We start from the raw sequence: 18407 nt of genomic DNA, 5'->3' as shown, positions 1-18407 counted from the left end.
CAATGCACAAAAATCAACAGCCTTTGTATACACAGACAATGCCATGGCTGAGGAAGAACTTCTAAGACCAATCCCATTCACAATAGCTACAAAAACAATCAAATACCTTGGAATAAACTTAACCAAGGACGTTAAAGATCTCTACAATGAAAATTACAAAACCTTAAAGAAAGAAGTAGAAGAGGATACCAAGAAATGGAAAAATCTTCCATGCTCATGGATTGGAAGAATCAATATCATCAAAATGTCCATTCTCCCAAAAGCAATTTATACATTCAATGCAATCCCAATCAAGATACCGAAGACCTTCTTCTCAGATCTGGAAAAATTGGTGCTGAAATTTATATGGAGGCACAAGAGACCTCGAATAGCTAAAGCAATCTTGTACAACAAAAACAAAGCTGGAGGCATCACAATACCAGATTTCAGGACATACTACAGGGCAGTTATAATCAAAACAGCATGGTACTGGTACAGAAACAGATGGATAGACCAATGGAACAGAATTGAAACACCAGAAATCAACCCAAACATCTACAGCCAACTTATACTTGATCAAGGATCTAAAAGTAATTCCTGGAGCAAGGACAGTCTATTCAATAAATGGTGCTGGGAAAATTGGATTTCCACGTGCAGAATCATGAAGCAAGACCCCTACCTTTCACCTTACACAAAAATCCACTCAACATGGATTAAAGACCTAAATCTATGACCTGACACCATCAAGTTACTAGAGAACATTGGAGAAACCCTTCAAGATATTGGCACCGGCAAAGAATTTCTGGAAAAGCCCCGGGAGGCACAGGCAGTCAAAGCCAAAATCAACTATTGGGATTGCATCAAATTGAGAAGTTTCTGTACATTATCCCTCTTAGTAGTTTTTTTGTCTGTTCTACTTAATATGACTGGTTTATTTCTGTAATTAATACACAGTTATTCTTAAGTGTTGAAAATTAACTGAAATGTGATCCCTGTTAAACATAAGAGTGGGAATAAGAGAGGGAAGAGATGTATAATTTGGGACATGCTCAAACTGACTTGCCCCAAATGGTAGAGTTAGAAACATACCAGGGGATTCCAATTCAATCCCATCAAGGTGGCATGTACCAATGCCATCTCACTATTCCAAGTCATCAATTTCAGTTCACAATTGATCATAATGAAAGGACTAAGAGTCAAAGGGAGCACATAAACAAGTCTAGTACCTGCTAACACTAACCGATAGAATAAATAAAGGGGAGAGTGATCCAACATGGGAAGTGAGATATTCAGCAGACTCATAGAATGGCAGATGTCCTAAATAGCACTCTGGCCTCAGAATCAGCCCTAAAGGCATTCGGATCTGGCTGAAAAGCCCATGAGAGTCTTTCAGGCATGGAAAGCCAAGTCACTGTGGCAAAAGATCTCTGTGAGTGAGATCCCAGTGGAAAGAACAGGTCTTCAAAGAAGGAGGTACCTTTCTCTGAAGGGAGGAGAGAACCTCCACTTTGACTATGACCTTGTCTAAACAAGATAAGAATAGGAGAACTCAGAGGGCTTCCATAGCCTTGGAAACTCATGACTGGAGCATAGGGAGACTACTGATGCCATAGACAGGAGTGTCAATTGGTAAAGTCAACAACAGGAGTCACTGTGCACTTACTCCTCATGTAGGATCTCTGTCCTTAATGAGTTGTGTATTGAGATTTAATGCTATAACGAGTACTCAAACAATATATTTCACTTTGTGTTTCTATGGGGTTGCAAACTGTTGAAATCTTTACTTAATGTATACTAAACGGATCCTCTGTAAAAAAAAAAAAGAAAAAGAAATTATCAACTCCCAACTTGACTCTCACTGGGATTAAACATGACAATAGGTCTGATCTGATTTCATCATCATTTAAAAAAATCATCTATTATTTTTCACTTTATGTTTCTGTGTGGGAGCAAACTGTTGAAATCCTTACTTAATGTATACTAAGCTGATCTTCTGTATATTAAGAGAATTGAAAATGAATCTTGATGTGAATGGAAGGGGAGAGGGAGTGGGAAAGGGGAGGGTTGTGGGTGGGAGGGACGGTATGGGGGGGGGAAGCCATTGTAATCCATAAATCGTACTTTGGAAATTTATATTCATTAAATAAAAGTTAAAAAAATATTTCTTACTTCCACTTTGACCATGGCCTTGTCTAAAAATGATCAGAGTCAGTGAACTCAGGGGGCTTCCATAGCCTTGGCAGCCCATGTCAAGAGCCTAGGTCGATTACTGATGCCATAAACAAGAGTGTCAATTTGTTAAGTCAACAACAGGAGTCACTGTGCACTTACTCCTCATGTAGGATCTTTGTCCTTAGTGTGCTGTACATTGAGATTTAATGCTATAACTGGTATTCAAACAGTATTTTTCACTGTATCTTTCTTGTGGGAGCAAACTGTTGAAATCTTTACTTAATGTATGCTAAACTGATCTTCTGTATATAAAGAGAAACGAAAATGAATCTTGATGTTAATGGAAGGGGAGAGAGAGTGGGAAAGGGGAGGGTTACGAGTGGGAGGGACATTATGGGGGGGAAGCCATTATAATCCATAAGCTGTACTTTGGAAATTTATATTCATTAAATAAAAGTTAAAAAAAACTTATTTCTATGCATTTCAGAATATTCTTTAACTGTGTTGCTAAACTTTATTAATTTGGTCAAGAACAACGCTGTTGGATTTCTGTCACTGGTTATCTGTGTTGCATATTTTTTACTTTTTCTTAACATTATACTAGTCTTTATTAATTCTACTCATTTCATAAAAATATTAATTTATTAGAAAGGAAGAGTTACAGAGAAGCAGAGGCAGAGAGAGAGATGTATTCCATTCAAGATTTACTCCCCAAATGGCTGAAATGACCAGAGCTGGGCAAATCTGAAACCAGGAGTCAGGAGACTCTTCTGGAACTCACATGTGGGTGCAGGGGCCCAAGGATGTGGGCCATCTTCTACTGCTTTTCCAGGCCATAGAAGAGAGCTGTATTGGAAATGGAGCAGCTGGGACTTGAACTGGCATGCATATTGGATGCCAACACTGCAGACGGAAGTTTTACCTGATACGCCACAGTGCCAACTGTCTGCTCATATGTTTTAAAAACACTTTTCCTTTATTATTTGTTTCTGTTGTACAGTCTTACTAAAGGCATTATATTGATGATATTCTCCATTTTCACTATCCTATATTGCTGTATAGTTCATCTTAGATCTTAAGAAGGATGTCACGATGATTAGGTCTCTGTCTTCTCACATAATATCTTGAGCCTATAAATTTATCTGTGCACTGATTAATATGACAGCTCCTCTATTTCTTTCTGTGTTTGCCAATCCTCCATCACTCTTCCAACTATTTGCCTCGTGATCGTGATGTCTCAAGCCCTATGTGCCATTCAGCTATGCCAGACTTTATGTATCTCTGATCTTGCTCCTGAAACCATATATTATCAGCAATTTTACCATTTTATGTGGCTGGGTCTGATGTTCATCCTTGTAAACCTGCATTTAAAAATCTTTGACATTCAAGCCAACGTGCCTGCAGCAAGGGCTGGCTTCAGGGTCTCCATCCCTTTTGTTTACACCATGTCTTTCCTCAAGTGGCTCCTACTGTGCTTGTATCTTATGCCAATCCTCATGAGTCTCCAGCTCCTCTACATGTAGCCATTATCTTCCTCTCACATGCTGACCTCTCTGATTCATACAGCCAATGTCAGGACACCTGTGTCTCCATTCCTTTATACACATTGACTTCACTCCTAATTCCTGGTTATTGCTACATTCCTCTAAAGAAGTCTAAAATTCCCAATTGGTTTGCAATATTTGTCTCACTGTTGCAAATATATTGAGAATTACTGCCTGGCCTGAAAGTCGGTTGGTGGACAATTAGTTGAGAAATCACAGATATTCGCTATCAGTACAGCTGCAGTGTCCTTTCTGATTTTTCAAAACAAAATGCTAATGTTACACACAAATGGCATAACCATGAACAATGCCTGCCCTGCAACAAGGAAACAGAAACCACTTATTATGGAATGAGACAACTGTGCAGAATAGATATTCAAAATATAACCTATTTAAATACTGGATTTTGAATACAAGTATATATTTGACCCTCAGGTCAAACCAAATCTCCTGGCTCTGATGTCTAATAGCCCCTGAAATTAGGCTCTCACTATCAAACTGCCCTGGAAAATCCCCAAGCACAAGCATCCAAGAAGCATTCACAGCGGCAGCTTCCTGCCACTCTACTGAGTGTACCACCATGTGATGTTCTCCCTGACTTCCCTTTGTCCATTTTCCACCAGCTGGTACCCAATCTGGCCATCCACAACAAAAGCAGAAACTCTCTACTTGATGCTGTGCTGAAGGGGCTCCTAAGTTGATGGATTTCAGGGAAATCTCATGGGTTCCTCTGGACCTTCCTTGAAACGGATGAGGCTCAATCTCCCATAGAGTCACCAGTGATAGGCCCACTGGCATACTGGGTCTGAAACCCCACAGGCACTCCTCTGGATGACAGTCACCTTTTACTGGCTCATGACATAGATAATTGTGGCCTGATTGGAGACTGAATTATAGGGCATGCTCTCTTCAACTCATTATTGCAGTGCATCAGCCCTGCTGGGTCACTGACAGACTTAGGATAATTTCATGGTCAACATTATTAATGCAGGATGCATGTTTTCTCATGAAATCTGGCATTGTTCCTCCCCACCTCTGATTTGCCATTTCTGATCCTTGGCATGCATTGAATTTGTGATTGTCTAATATCAATCTCCAGTATCTGTCTGATTTTAACTATCTAAACTGTTGAATTAAATCTGGATATGTTGGAGTTCACAATCTCTGATACTTGCCTCATTTATTTTTAAGGGAAGAACTTAAACACATAATACTCTTTAAAACACAAATCCAGTATCAGTATACCAACTTTCAAAATGGATAATTTAATATTATCTAATACCCATTGTTTCTGAAATGTAACATAGATTCTGACTTAGGTATAGTTGGAAGGATGGTTAGAGGGTTTCATTTGTATCTGCTCTTACATTGTAGGTCACGGAACCAATGTTGTGTCCTTCCCATTACCAAGTATTTTCCCTCCATTTTACAATTTGAGAGCAGAGAGGTTAACCATGTTGGGCTAGGGGAACCAATAGACTCTTTGAAAGCTTACCTTGGACTAGAGCACTGTTTTCTACCATAGTTGCTATTAATTTGGAATCTTAACATTCAAGTTGCTATCTGAGTTCCCAGTGTTTATGACATTCCCTACCATGAGGAATGACCCACAGAAAAGATCCACCTCTGTGATTCTCAGCAGTAACAGTGCCCTCCGCACCAACACCAATTTTATTGCTTTTGTAAATGGAATGTCTTTGGGCCTCTTGTAGAACATAGTCATTTTATAACTTTTTCCACTGTATCAGTTTAGTAACTGTAGCATAATTCCTGTGAGATTTTGATTGTTTCTTTCTCTTTCACAGAAATTCAGCTATTTCTACCTCCCTTAGTATGGACTGTTTTTGGTTTAAGTTTTCAAATGTCAACCTAGTATTACCATCATCCTTTGGCATCTTTGACAATGGGTTAAAACCTTTGTTGTTGATGAGTGTTCTCACATTGAGAAACCCTCCCTTTTCTAAATTTTTCCTCTACGCTCAGGACTCAGTCTCATGCACACTCTGCCACTCCTGAAAATACATATTGGCCAGGCCTTGCAACTGTTTCTTTTTAGACACAGCAATTTTCTCACTTAAAAGATTATACTTCTGTAGCTAGGGCCATTAGCATGAAAAGGTTATTTAGCCTTGAAAGCTACTTTTAGGAAGAGTAGATGCAGTGAAATCCCAAAGTGAAATCTATTTCTGGGTGGCAAACTCCTTTCTTTCTCTAAGGCATATGTGATATGATAAGATTATATTGACATAAGTTGATGAAGTCAGAGTGGCCACAATTTGAGTGATTTTAGAAAGTCCGTTGTCTGGGGACTAGTTTGGCAAGAGAGTATAGTTAAATCTACTAGCCAAAGATCATTTTCCTCAAGAGAAAGGGACATAGCAGGTTATACTATCATCAAGATTATGTAAGTATATTATAAGGCTTCATTGGAGTACTATCATAATTTAGACTTTTTTATAGCCTTTCTTGTTTTACCCCCATAACCACCTGTTCGGTTAATATTATCAGCATTAAAATGATAGTTATGTTAAAATGCTTTATAGCCACAGTTATTAATTTTAGATTAATCAGAGATGGAAACTAATTTTCATGGGTGTAAATTATCATAATTGTAGCTAGTTGAATCATTTGGAAGCTTTCTGCACTTTTAGAACAAATTTTTAAAACCAAAAATTAAAGTTTAATATACAGTTTTGTCTTTATTGCATATAGCAATGTGTATCAAGTGTTTTATGTCCTAGAATCAGGATGATCATAAAAATGTGCTCGCTCTCTCTCTCTCTCTCTGTATATATGTATATATATATATATACATATATATGTATATATGTAGATATATATATTATAGCTGAAAGTGCTTAACATATACCTTAAACTATAAGTCAGTATTCATTGGTGTAGATGTCTATCTGAATTTCAAGATTCTGGGTTATGCTATATAATTCTAGCAATTCATCTCACTCAGAAGAGAACAAGTCCTAGGCTGCTTACATACTCTGCTGGACTTGTGCTAACAGTGTTAAACTTCCTAAGAAACCTCCACTCTAAACTTATTACTTTTTCCCCCAAATACTCTATTTTTCATTGATAGCTAGTGGCAAAGTGCTCCTGCTTAAAACAGAAATAATCTTAAGATGATAAAACAAGCTGTAATTAACATGTTCCAATCATAAACATCACTAGAATGGAGAACTCAATGCTCTGGTAAAGAGTAATGAAGCATCAAGCTATGGATGTATCTCAGTGGATCCCTGGTGGTGGAACATGTTGTGGACAATAAGAGCATTGACAGATTTGCAAGTCTTCAATTAATGACATAAAATGTATAATAATTCAACTCAATAGACAGTATAGCCAGTTCGAAAACTTCTAATCAAAGTGGAAAAAAATTCCTCTTACATTAGTAAGCACCAAATCACAAGGGTACTTATATCATGCAGGATGCATTTATGAGTAGTAAGCCACTTTTATCATTTAAATCTTACTTTACTAGAAATTATGGACTTTACATTTCGTTAAACTTAGTTTTTTTTAAAAAGATTTATTCATTTATATGGAAGTCAGAGTTACACACAGAGAGAAGCAGAGGCAGAGGTGGGGGGTCTTCCATCTGCTGGTTCACTTCCCAATTGGCTGCAACAGCTGGAGCTGTGCTTATCCAAGGCCAGGAGCCAGGAGCTTCTTCCAGGTCTCTCACATAGATACAGGGGCCCAAGAATTTGGGCTATCCTCTACTGATTTTCCAGGCTATAGCCGTGAACTGGATTGTAAGTAGAGCAGCTAGGACTCGAACTGGTGCCCATATGGGATGCCAGCACTGCAGGCAGCAGCTTTACCTGCTACACCACAGTGCCACCCCATGCTTAAACTTATAATGAACAATTTAGAGATGAAATATAAAACATATAAAGAGTGGGGACTGACATTTTGGTGTAGCGGGTAAAGACATCTCCTGTATTGCTGACATTTCATATGGGTGCCCCATTTGAGTTCCAGTTATTCCATTTCTGATCTGTCCCACTGCTAATGTGCCTGGGAAAGTTGCAGAGCATTGCCCAAGTGCTTGGGTCACTGCAATCACATGGAATACCTGGAAGCATCTCTTGGCTTTTGACCAGAAACAGCATCATTTTACCTAGCAGTAGTGCTCAAATAGAATGAAGTACAAGCTATGTATGGATTTCAAAATTTTTGCACCAAAATAAGTCCATCTATTTTTTTTTCTATGAACTTTTTGAAGCCTCAGTGTATTATAGGACAATATGGACCAAAAACGGCTTTTCCTTTGCTTACATTCATTATTTTAAAGAAAGTTCTAGGGATGGTGCTGTGGTGTAGTGGTTAATGCCAATGCCTGCAGTGCTGGTATACATTATGAGTGCCCATTTGAGACCCAGGTGCTCTACTTCTGACTCAGCTCTTTCCATGGCCTGGGAAAGCAGTAGAAGATGGCCCAAGTGCTTGTAAACATGTACCCATGTGGGAGATCAGCCCAGCTTGAGCTGTTGTGGCCATTTGGGGAGTGACCCAATGGATGGAAGTTCTCTTCCTCTGCCTCTGCCTCTGCCTCTTTGTAACTCTGCCTTTCAAATAAACAGACCTTTTAAAAAAAGAAAGTCCTGTGGCTGAATAGTGTAGAAAATTCTAGCACCCCCTTTCTGTCATTCCAATTGGCTCAGGGATAGAAATTCCTTGCATGACACAAAGATCCTGGTGCAGGTTGCCAAATGTGACATTTGGAGTTCTAATCATCTCTAGTGCTGGGTGGCAATTCTGTCCTTATTCCCTTAGTTGAACTTCAGGAGGGCCAATGTATTCTGTGACTAAGATGGTTTTAAATTCTGTCTCTTGTCATAATGTCCCAGGTTTCCAGAAGAAGTTCTCCCTTCATAGTAAAGAGGTTGTGGCTATGTTCTTCCTGGTGCCAGCAGCTGATAAGTTTGGGAAACAATAAAACAATGTGGGCTCATGTTTTATCAAAAAAGAAAAGAATTTCATTACTTGAGCTCCTATTTGGAAGTGAAAATTATCCTAATTTAGTGTTTCTTTCCTCATATAGGATTCCTGGAACATGAAAGAGAGACAGACTATCAAACAATAGTGTATATGAGCTGGGAGAAAGTATGGCAATTAAATAACCTCTTCATTTTTTTTTAACTTTTATTTAATGAATATAAATTTCCAATGTACGATTTTTGGATTACAATGGCTTCCCCCCCATACCGTCCCTCCCACCCACAACCCTCCCCTTTCCCACTCCCTCTCCCCTTCCATTCACATCAAGATTCATTTTTGATTATCTTAATATACAGAAGATCAGCTTAGTATACATTAAGTAAGGATTTCAACAGTTTGCTCCCACACAGAAACATAAAGTGAAAAATAATAGATGATTTTTTTTAAATGATGATGAAATCAGATCAGACCTATTGTCATGTTTAATCCCAGTGAGAGTCAAGTTGGGAGTTGATAATTTCTTTTTTTTTTTTTTTTACAGAGGATCAGTTTAGTATACATTAAGTAAAGATTTCAACAGTTTGCACCCCCATAGAAACACAAAGTGAAATATATTGTTTGAGTACTCGTTATAGCATTAAATCTCAATGCACAACTCATTAAGGACAGAGATCCTACATGAGGAGTAAGTGCACAGTGACTCCTGTTGTTGACTTTACCAATTGACACTCCTGTCTATGGCATCAGTAGTCTCCCTATGCTCCAGTCATGAGTTTCCAAGGCTATGGAAGCCCTCTGAGTTCTCCTATTCTTATCTTGTTTAGACAAGGTCATAGTCAAAGTGGAGGTTCTCTCCTCCCTTCAGAGAAAGGTACCTCCTTCTTTGAAGACCTGTTCTTTCCACTGGGATCTCACTCGCAGAGTTCTTTTGCCACAGTGACTTGGCTTTCCATGCCTGAAAGACTCTCATGGGCTTTTCAGCCAGATCCGAATGCCTTTAGGGCTGATTCTGAGGCCAGAGTGCTATTTAGGACATCTGCCATTCAATGAGTCTGCTGAATATCTCACTTCCCACGTTGGATCACTCTCCCCTTTGTTTATTCCATCTATCGGTTAGTGTTAGCAGGTATTAGACTTGTTTATGTGCTGCCTTTGACTCTTAGTCCTTTCATTATGATCAATTGTGAACTGAAATTGATGACTTGGAATAGTGAGATGGCATTGGTACATGCCACCTTGATGGGATTGAATTGGAATCCCCTGGTATGTTTCTAACTCTACCATTTGGGGCAAGTCAGCTTGAGCATGTCCCAAATTATACATCTCTTCCCTCTCTTATTCCAACTCCCATGTTTAACAGGGATCACATTTCAGTTAATTTTTAACACTTAAGAATAACTGTGTATTAATTACAGAATTAAACCAGTCATACTAAGTAGAACAGACAAAAAAAAAACTACTAAGAGGGATAATGTATTAAGTTGTTCATTAACAGTCAGGGCTATGCTGATCAAGTCACCGTTTCCCATAGTGTCCATTTCACTTCAGGAGGTTTCCTTTTTGGTGTTCAGTCAGTCGTCACCGATCAGGGAGAACATATGGTATTTGTCCCTTTGGGACTGGCTTATTTCACTCAGCATGATGTGTTCCAGATTCCTCCATTTTGTTGCAAATGGCTGGAATTCGTTGTTTCTTACTGCGGTATAGTATTCTAAAGAGTACATATCCCATAATTTCTTTATCCAGTCTACCGTTGATGGGCATTTAGGTCGGTTCCAGGTCTTAGCTATTGTGAATTGAGCTGCAATAAACATTAGGGTGCAGACCGCTTTTATGTTTGCCAATTTAAATTCCTGTGGGTAAATTCCAAGGAGTGGGATGGCTGGGTCAAACGGTAGGGTTATCTTCAGGTTTCTGAGGAATCTCCAGACTGACTTCCATAGTGGCTTGACCAGTTTGCATTCTCACCAACAGTGGGTTAGTGTCCCTTTTTCCCCACATCCTTGCCAGCATCTGTTGTTGGTAGATTTCTGAATGTGAGCCATTTTAACCGGGGTGAGGTGAAACCTCATTGTGGTTTTGATTTGCATTTCCCTGATTGCTAATGACCTTGAACATTTTTTCATGTGCCTGTTGGCCATTTTGATTTCCTCTTTTGAAAAATGTCTATTGAGGTCCTTGGCCATCTCTTAATTGGGTTGTTGGTTTTGTTTTTGTGGAGTTTCTAGATCTCTTTGTAGATTCTGGTTATTAACCCTTTATCTGTTGCATAGTTTGCAAATATTTTTTCCCATTCTGTCGGTTGTCTCTTCACTCTCCTGACTGTTTCTTTTGCAATACAGAAACTTCTCAATTTGATGCAATCCCAATAGTTAATTTTGGCTTCGACTGCCTGTGCCTCCTGGGTCTTTTCCAGAAGCTCTTTGCCGGTGCCAATATCTTGAAGGGTTTCTCCAATGTTCTCTAGTAACTTGATGGTGTCAGGTCGTAGATTTAGGTCTTTAATCCATGTTGAGTGGATTTTTGTGTAAGGTGTAAGGTAGGGGTCTTGCTTCATGATTCTGCATGTGGAAATCCAATTTTCCCAGCACCATTTATTGAATAGACTGTCCTTGCTCCAGGAATTAGTTTTAGATCCTTGATCAAATATAAGTTGGCTGTAGATGTTTGGGTTGATTTCTGGTGTTTCAATTCTGTTCCATTGGTCTGTCCATCTGTTTCTGTACCAGTACCATGCTGTTTTGATTACAACTGCCCTGTAGTATGTCCTGAAATCTGGTATTGTGATGCCTCCAGCTTTGTTTTTGTTGTACAAGATTGCTTTAGCTATTCGAGGTCTCTTGTGCCTCCATATAAATTTCAGCACCAATTTTTCCAGATCTGAGAAGAAGGTCTTCGGTATCTTGATTGGGATTGCATTGAATTTATAAATTGCTTTTGGGAGAATGGACATTTTGATGATATTGATTCTTCCAATCCATGAGCATGGAAGATTTTTCCATTTCTTGGTATCCTCTTCTACTTCTTTCTTTAAAGTTTTGTAATTTTCATCGTAGAGATCTTTAACGTCCTTGGTTAAGTTTATTCCAAGGTATTTGATTGTTTTTGTAGCTATTGTGAATGGGATTGGTCTTAGAAGTTCTTCCTCAGCCATGGCATTGTCTGTATACAAAGGCTGTTGATTTTTGTGCATTGATTTTATACCCTACTACTTTGCCAAACTCTTCTATGAGTTCCAATAGTCTCTTAGTAGAGTTCTTTGGGTCCCCTAAATAAAGAATCATGTCATCTGCAAAGAGGGATAGTTTGAGTTCTTCCTTCCCAATTTTTATCCCTTTAATTTCTTTTTCTTGCCTAATAGCTCTGGCTAGAACCTCCAGAACTATATTGAATAGCAGTGGTGAGAGTGGACATCCCTGTCTGGTACCAGATCTCAGTGGAAATGCTTCCAACTTTTCCCCATTCAATAGGATATATATCTACATACAAACATATATATATATATATATAGAGAGAGAGAGAGAGAGAGCACATTTTTATGATCATCCTGACTCTAGGACATAAAACACTTGATGCACATTGCTATATGCAATAAACACAAAACTGTATATTAAACTTTAATTTTTGGTTTTGTTTTTTTTTTAAAACTTTTATTTAATGTATATAATTTTCCAAAGTACGACTTATGGATTACAATGGCTTCCCCCCCATACTGTCCCTCCCACCCACCACCCTCCCCTTTCCCACTCCCTCTCACCTTCCATTCACATCATGATTCATTTTCGATTATCTTAATATACAGAAGATCAGCTTAGTATACATTAAGTATGGATTTCAACAGTTTGCTCCCACACAGAAACATAAAGTGAAAAATAATAGATGATTTTTTTAAATGATGATGAAATCAGAGCAGACCTATTGTCATGTTTAATCCCAGTGAGAGTCAAGTTGGGAATTGATAATTTCTTTTTTTTTTTCTTTTTTCTTTTTTTTTTTTTTACAGAGGATCAGTTTAGTATGCATTAAGTAAGGATTTCAACAGTTTGCACCCCCATAGAAACACAAAGTGAAATATATTGTTTGAGTACTCGTTATAGCATTAAGTCTCAATGTACAGCACATTAAGGACAGAGATCCTACATGAGGAGTAAGTGCACAGTGACTCCTGTTGTTGACTTTACCAATTGACACTCCTGTCTATGGCATCAGTAATCTCCCTATGCTCCAGTCATGAGTTTCCAAGGCTATGGAAGCCCTCTGAGTTCTCCGACTCTTATCTTGTTTAGACAAGGTCATAGTCAAAGTGGAGGTTCTCTCCTCCCTTCAGAGAAAGGTACCTCCTTCTTTGATGACCTGTTCTTTCCACTGGGATCTCACTCGCAGAGATCTTTTGCCAGAGTGTCTTGGCTTTCCATGCCTGAAAAACTCTCATGAGCTTTTCAGCCAGCTCCGAATGCCTTTAGGGCTGATTCTGAGGCCAGAGTGCTATTTAGGACATCTGCCATTCTATGAGTCTGCTGAGTATCTCACTTCCCATGTTGGATCACTCTCCCCTTTATTTATTCCATCGGTTAGCGTTAGCAGGTACTAGACTTGTCTATGTGTTCCCTTTGACTCCCAGTCCCTTCACCATGACCAACTGTGAACTGAAACTGATTACCTGGAACAGTGAGATGGCATTGGTACATGCCACCTCGATGGGATTGAATTGGAATCCCCTGGTATGCTTCCAACTCCACCACTTGGGGCAAGTCAGCCTGAGCATGTCCCAAATTATACATCTCTTCCCTCTCCCATTCCCACCACCATGTTCAACAGGGATCACATTTCAGTTAATTTTCAACACTTAAGAATAACTGTGCATCAATTACAGATCTAAACCAGTCATATTAAGTAGAACAGATAAAAAAAACTACTAAGAGGGATAATGTATTAAGTTGTTCATTAACAGTCAGGGCTATGATGATCAAGCTACCATTTCCCATAGTGTCCACCTCACTCCAACAGGTTTCCCTCTTGGTGTTCAGTCAGTCGTCACCGATCAGGGAGAACATATGGTATTTGTCCCTTTGGGACTGGCTTATTTCACTCAGCATGATGTGTTCCAGATTCCTCCATTTTGTTGCAAATGACTGGATTTCGTTGTTTCTTACTGCGGTATAGTATTCTAAAGAGTACATATCCCATAATTTCTTTATCCAGTCTATCGTTGATGGGCATTTAGGTTGGTTCCAGGTCTTAGCTATTGTGAATTGAGCTGCAATAAACATTAGGGTGCAGACCGCTTTTTTGTTTGCCAATTTAAATTCCATTGGGTAAATTTACCCAAAGGAATTTAAATTGGCAAACAAAAAAGCGGTCTGCACCCTAATGTTAATTTTTGGTTTTAAAAATTTGTTCTAAAAGTGCAGAAAGCTTCCAAATGATTCAACTAGCTACAATTATGATAATTTACACCCATTTACTCTCTAATTATCCTAATTTAGTGTTTCTTTCCTCATATAGGATTCCAGGAACATGAAAGAGAGACAGACTATCAAACAATAGTGTATATGAGCTGGGAGAAAGTATGGCAATTAACTAACCTCTTCATTTTTTACATGGGAACGTGGGACAAGCACTAGAAAATTTTCTTCTGTTCCAAGATGAGGACTCTGCTTGAGGGTTTCTCACTCCCAGGGCATATTGTTTTTCCTATTCCACCAGAATGGAACCCTTTTCCTCAGGGGACAGATATTAATTCCCTCCAAATCGAGTTTGAGTGCGACTTTCAGGTTAACTCAATCAGAATTCCACAGCCAGTCAGCTGGGAGGGGTGGATGAATCCGGGAACAGCCGGTTTCCCTGTGACTAGATCAAGCCCAATATCACTAAGGACTCTTGGATTTCTTTGGATTTTTTTCATATTTTTCTTAGTCATCATGGTTTGTAATGAATTTTCTGATGTGAGCTTTGGATTTGAGGCTGGAATATGGAGTTCAGGCCATGGGAGGAATGGTCTTTTTCAATCAGGGCACAGCTGTTGGCTTGCTCCAATTCTGGCTTTCTGTCATGGTTTTGGGTGCCTCAGCCGATTTTTGGTTTCTTGAGCGGCAATTTCCTAAATTGTTTCTGGGCCTGAGTTTGTTTTGCCTTCTTCCTTCCTCAGTTTCAGACCTGAGATCAAGCAGAGTTCCTCTCTGCCCCCACCTGCCACAACCCCAAGCTACGGCCCTCCTGCTAGGAGCATTTGGATTGGCTGTGTGTTCTCTGATGTTATGCATGCTCATTGTTAGGGCAGACTTTAAAATCAGGTGTTCAAAGGCAACACTGCTGAACCACACAGCATCTTCTTTTCTGGCATCCCAATGTTAGGCTTTCTGGGTTTGTTCCTGAGAGAGGCCTCAGGTGTTTCACCCACTGCTGCTCTGTGAACTTCCCTCACCACACTCAGGAGCCCTCAGGAGGATGCTGGGACTCATTGGAAGCTGGAAAGTGGTGAGTGTCAGAGACCAGTATTCTATGGTCACAGGAGGTGAGCTGGGCCAGTAGCCAGGACCATGGTGTCCTGCCCTGTGTCCAAAGGAAAAGGGTTTGTGTGAACCCTGGGGCCTCACAGCTTTCCAAATTGATGGTGGTTACAGAATCCACATGGAGAAATGAACTTCCACATGTGATCGGATATCCTTTGGTTGAGAAACGAGGTCAGTAGTTTACAATTCCGTCCTGTCAGCACAGCTCTTCCTAGGTTCTGAGTCAGGTTTTGTTTGATGCTAATAACAGAATAGTACAGACTCAGTAATTTAGAAAGAAATGGTATTTGTCTCATGGTTGGGGTCCAAGGTCAGAGGGCAGTATCTGTTGATGGGCATCTTGTTGACAGAGGTTTGGGTGGCACAGAGACCATATGACCAAATAATGAAATTGCAGGAGGTTCAAATATGAAGTAGTTTCTACAGCACACACCTGGGAATAAGCAGTCACTCAATAATCACATGAATTGATTTAGCCTAATCACTTCATTGGGGTCCCGCCTGTTCCCAATGATTAATCTCTCCTAATTGGGATTAAATGCCTTCACACCCTTGTGTGGAGAGTAAAATCTTTGTAAAGGCCAATCATTCTTCACTCCCCAACCCCAACCTAACTGGTGTGAGAACTGAGAATCAAATTAACTGTTGAACACACAGTACTTTCATTATGCATCCAAATTTGGTTTAGTCAAATGATAGCTTGTAGCATTTGAGAATATCTCAGAAGATCAGATTCTGCTGGCTATAAAATGGTTTATAAATTTGAGAGTTCATTTGTGACTGGTGAAAGAAAAAAATTATTTTCTCCTCAATGCCTGTACCTTTGATTTTAAGACTCAGCTATTTCATGGGCAATATGAGTGGCTATGATTCTGTCTAATACACAAATTTCAGGCCATAGCTAAGCTCATGCAAATAAGATAGCTTTAGAGGGGATCTCTGGATAACTTTATAATTTTGACTGGAGCCAGAAAATCAAATACATGCTTTTCATTGGTATATGCCTGGGATGTGTTTACGCTAAAATCTTAATCCGTTATGTCTACTAACTCTATATGATGTCGGAATTGAACTGTTGGTAAGTCATAGGTGTTATAGATGTGTTGTTTGATATTAAGCAAACAACACACATTTGGTGTTAGTGATCACGAAGATGACTGCACAGGTCACAGACTTAAACTGATTTCAAGTGTTTGATTTCTGGTGAGAATTAAGACCTTGGAGGAGGGAGCCAATGCAAACTGTTGGGAGGGAAAAGTAAAAACTGTGGAACTCTCAGAATTAAATGTTCTGGCTGCTGAGGTTTGTCTTCGTTCCTGAGAGTGAATCCCCTTAGTCTGCATCTCCTGAGAGTGATCCCCAAAGTCTGGGAACCTGAGTTTGGTGTCCCTTGATACTGTGGGATAAATAGGTTGTTTCCTTTTAATTGCACTTAGTACACCAGTTTAGAAATTATGTGCCACGATTTCATGTGCGACACATATACTCTTGCATAGATCCCTAATATACAGTAATAAAAGCTGAAAGGAAGACAATTGTTGACATCTTTGTTTTCTGCTAAATTTGAATAAGAATGTTAACACCCATAGAACCAATATGCAGGAAAATATAGGGGCCTTGGTCAGTTCAGGTATTTTCCCAATCTCTTCTACTTCTGCCCCCAAGAGGAAAGTCCTGGTTCTTTGATGTTTTTGTTTGCTTACTTTCTGTTTCTCTAAACCATGAGTTTTGCTAGCTTTGTTTGGTATTTGTGACAATATGTTTCTTGATTTTTGTTCCTCATCTGCTAATTCTTGGCCTTTTTTGTTACATTATGGCAAAATGCTGTCATGTTATAGATTGCGTATAGACTGTGCTTCTGTAGGAAATATTGATAGTTAAAATGGATTGTCTATCTTTTCTTCCATATATACTGATTTTTGTGCTTTTTCAACACTTGAAGTGGCCTTATTTATTTATTTTCTCCATCTAGTGTTAGCTGATGGATCTGCACAATGACATATGGATAACTATTAATTACCCCTGGCTGGGTATTTATACCATTGTATTTATTTGTTCTGATAAACACTGGGCAATCCTTGCAGTTTTGTAAGCATTTTTCTTAAATATTCTGATGCTCTATCTATGAACACTGATATGAAACACTGTACTATCCTCATAGAAAATGATCTGCTCATCTCACTGTGTAACCCTTTTAAATTTTCTGACACAAATCCTGATTAACCTGAAGTGCATATTGCTTTTCCAGGCTTCAATGTAATGGTGTTATAATGGACCATGTTTCTGCATAGTTTCTATTTAATCATTTTATATCTTTATTCTATTTTACTTTTGAAATCTGTACATATGTATCTTAAGTTGACAAAAATGTAATGTATTCAGCACATAAAATTGGTTTGGAACACTATTTCTTTGGAAGCTCAGGTATCTTATAAAAGAATGTTCTCAACTCTTTACTCCTATCGTTTATATAATTTCTGTCATTATTTTTAATGATCAGAAACTGTAACAACACTGTTCATTGTTAAGTTTTTATTAAAATGATAACATTATCTGTTAGGTTACATTGGAATAAAGAATATAAATATTTTGCTATACCTCCATTTGCTTTCAGTCTTTTCTTTACTTGGATGACTTCCAAGACTATGTTGCTCTTTATGTCTGATGAATTATTTTCTAATTTACTTGATAGAAAACAAGAGACAATGAATGAGAGAAAGAGCTCCTATTCACAAGTTCACTTTGCAAATGCTCACATCTTCCAGGGAGGGATCAGATCTAAACCTGAGAGCAGGTAACTCACTTCAGGTTTTCTATGTGGGTGGCACAAACCACATGTCTTGAGACATCATCATGACTTCCCAGGGTCTGCTTTAATTGGAAGCTGGAGTTAGGATCAGAATCAGGAAATGCACCTGGGTCCTCAATTGTGGCATACAGTTTTATTAATCTTAACAGTTGCCCTAAGCCTTTTTTTAAACTGAAATCCATGGATCCAAATTTGAACATCATGCCTGTAATTTGACAACAGTATTAAGAATGAATGAAACAGTATATAGGGATGGGGTCATGAGCAGTGAGTTAAGCCACGACTTGGGATGCCCTCATCTCATATTTATCTTCCTCATTCAGGTCCTGGCCATTCCCCACTTCCAATCCAGATTCTTGCTAAAATGTATCTGAGGGGCATTTGATGATGTCTTAAGTACTCATGTACCTTCTGCCTATAATGGAGATAATATAA

This window comes from Oryctolagus cuniculus, chromosome 5 (genome assembly GCF_964237555.1).
Source record: "Oryctolagus cuniculus chromosome 5, mOryCun1.1, whole genome shotgun sequence".
NCBI classification, from domain to species: Eukaryota; Metazoa; Chordata; class Mammalia; order Lagomorpha; family Leporidae; genus Oryctolagus; species Oryctolagus cuniculus.
Note: the sequence above shows the minus strand (reverse complement) of the source record.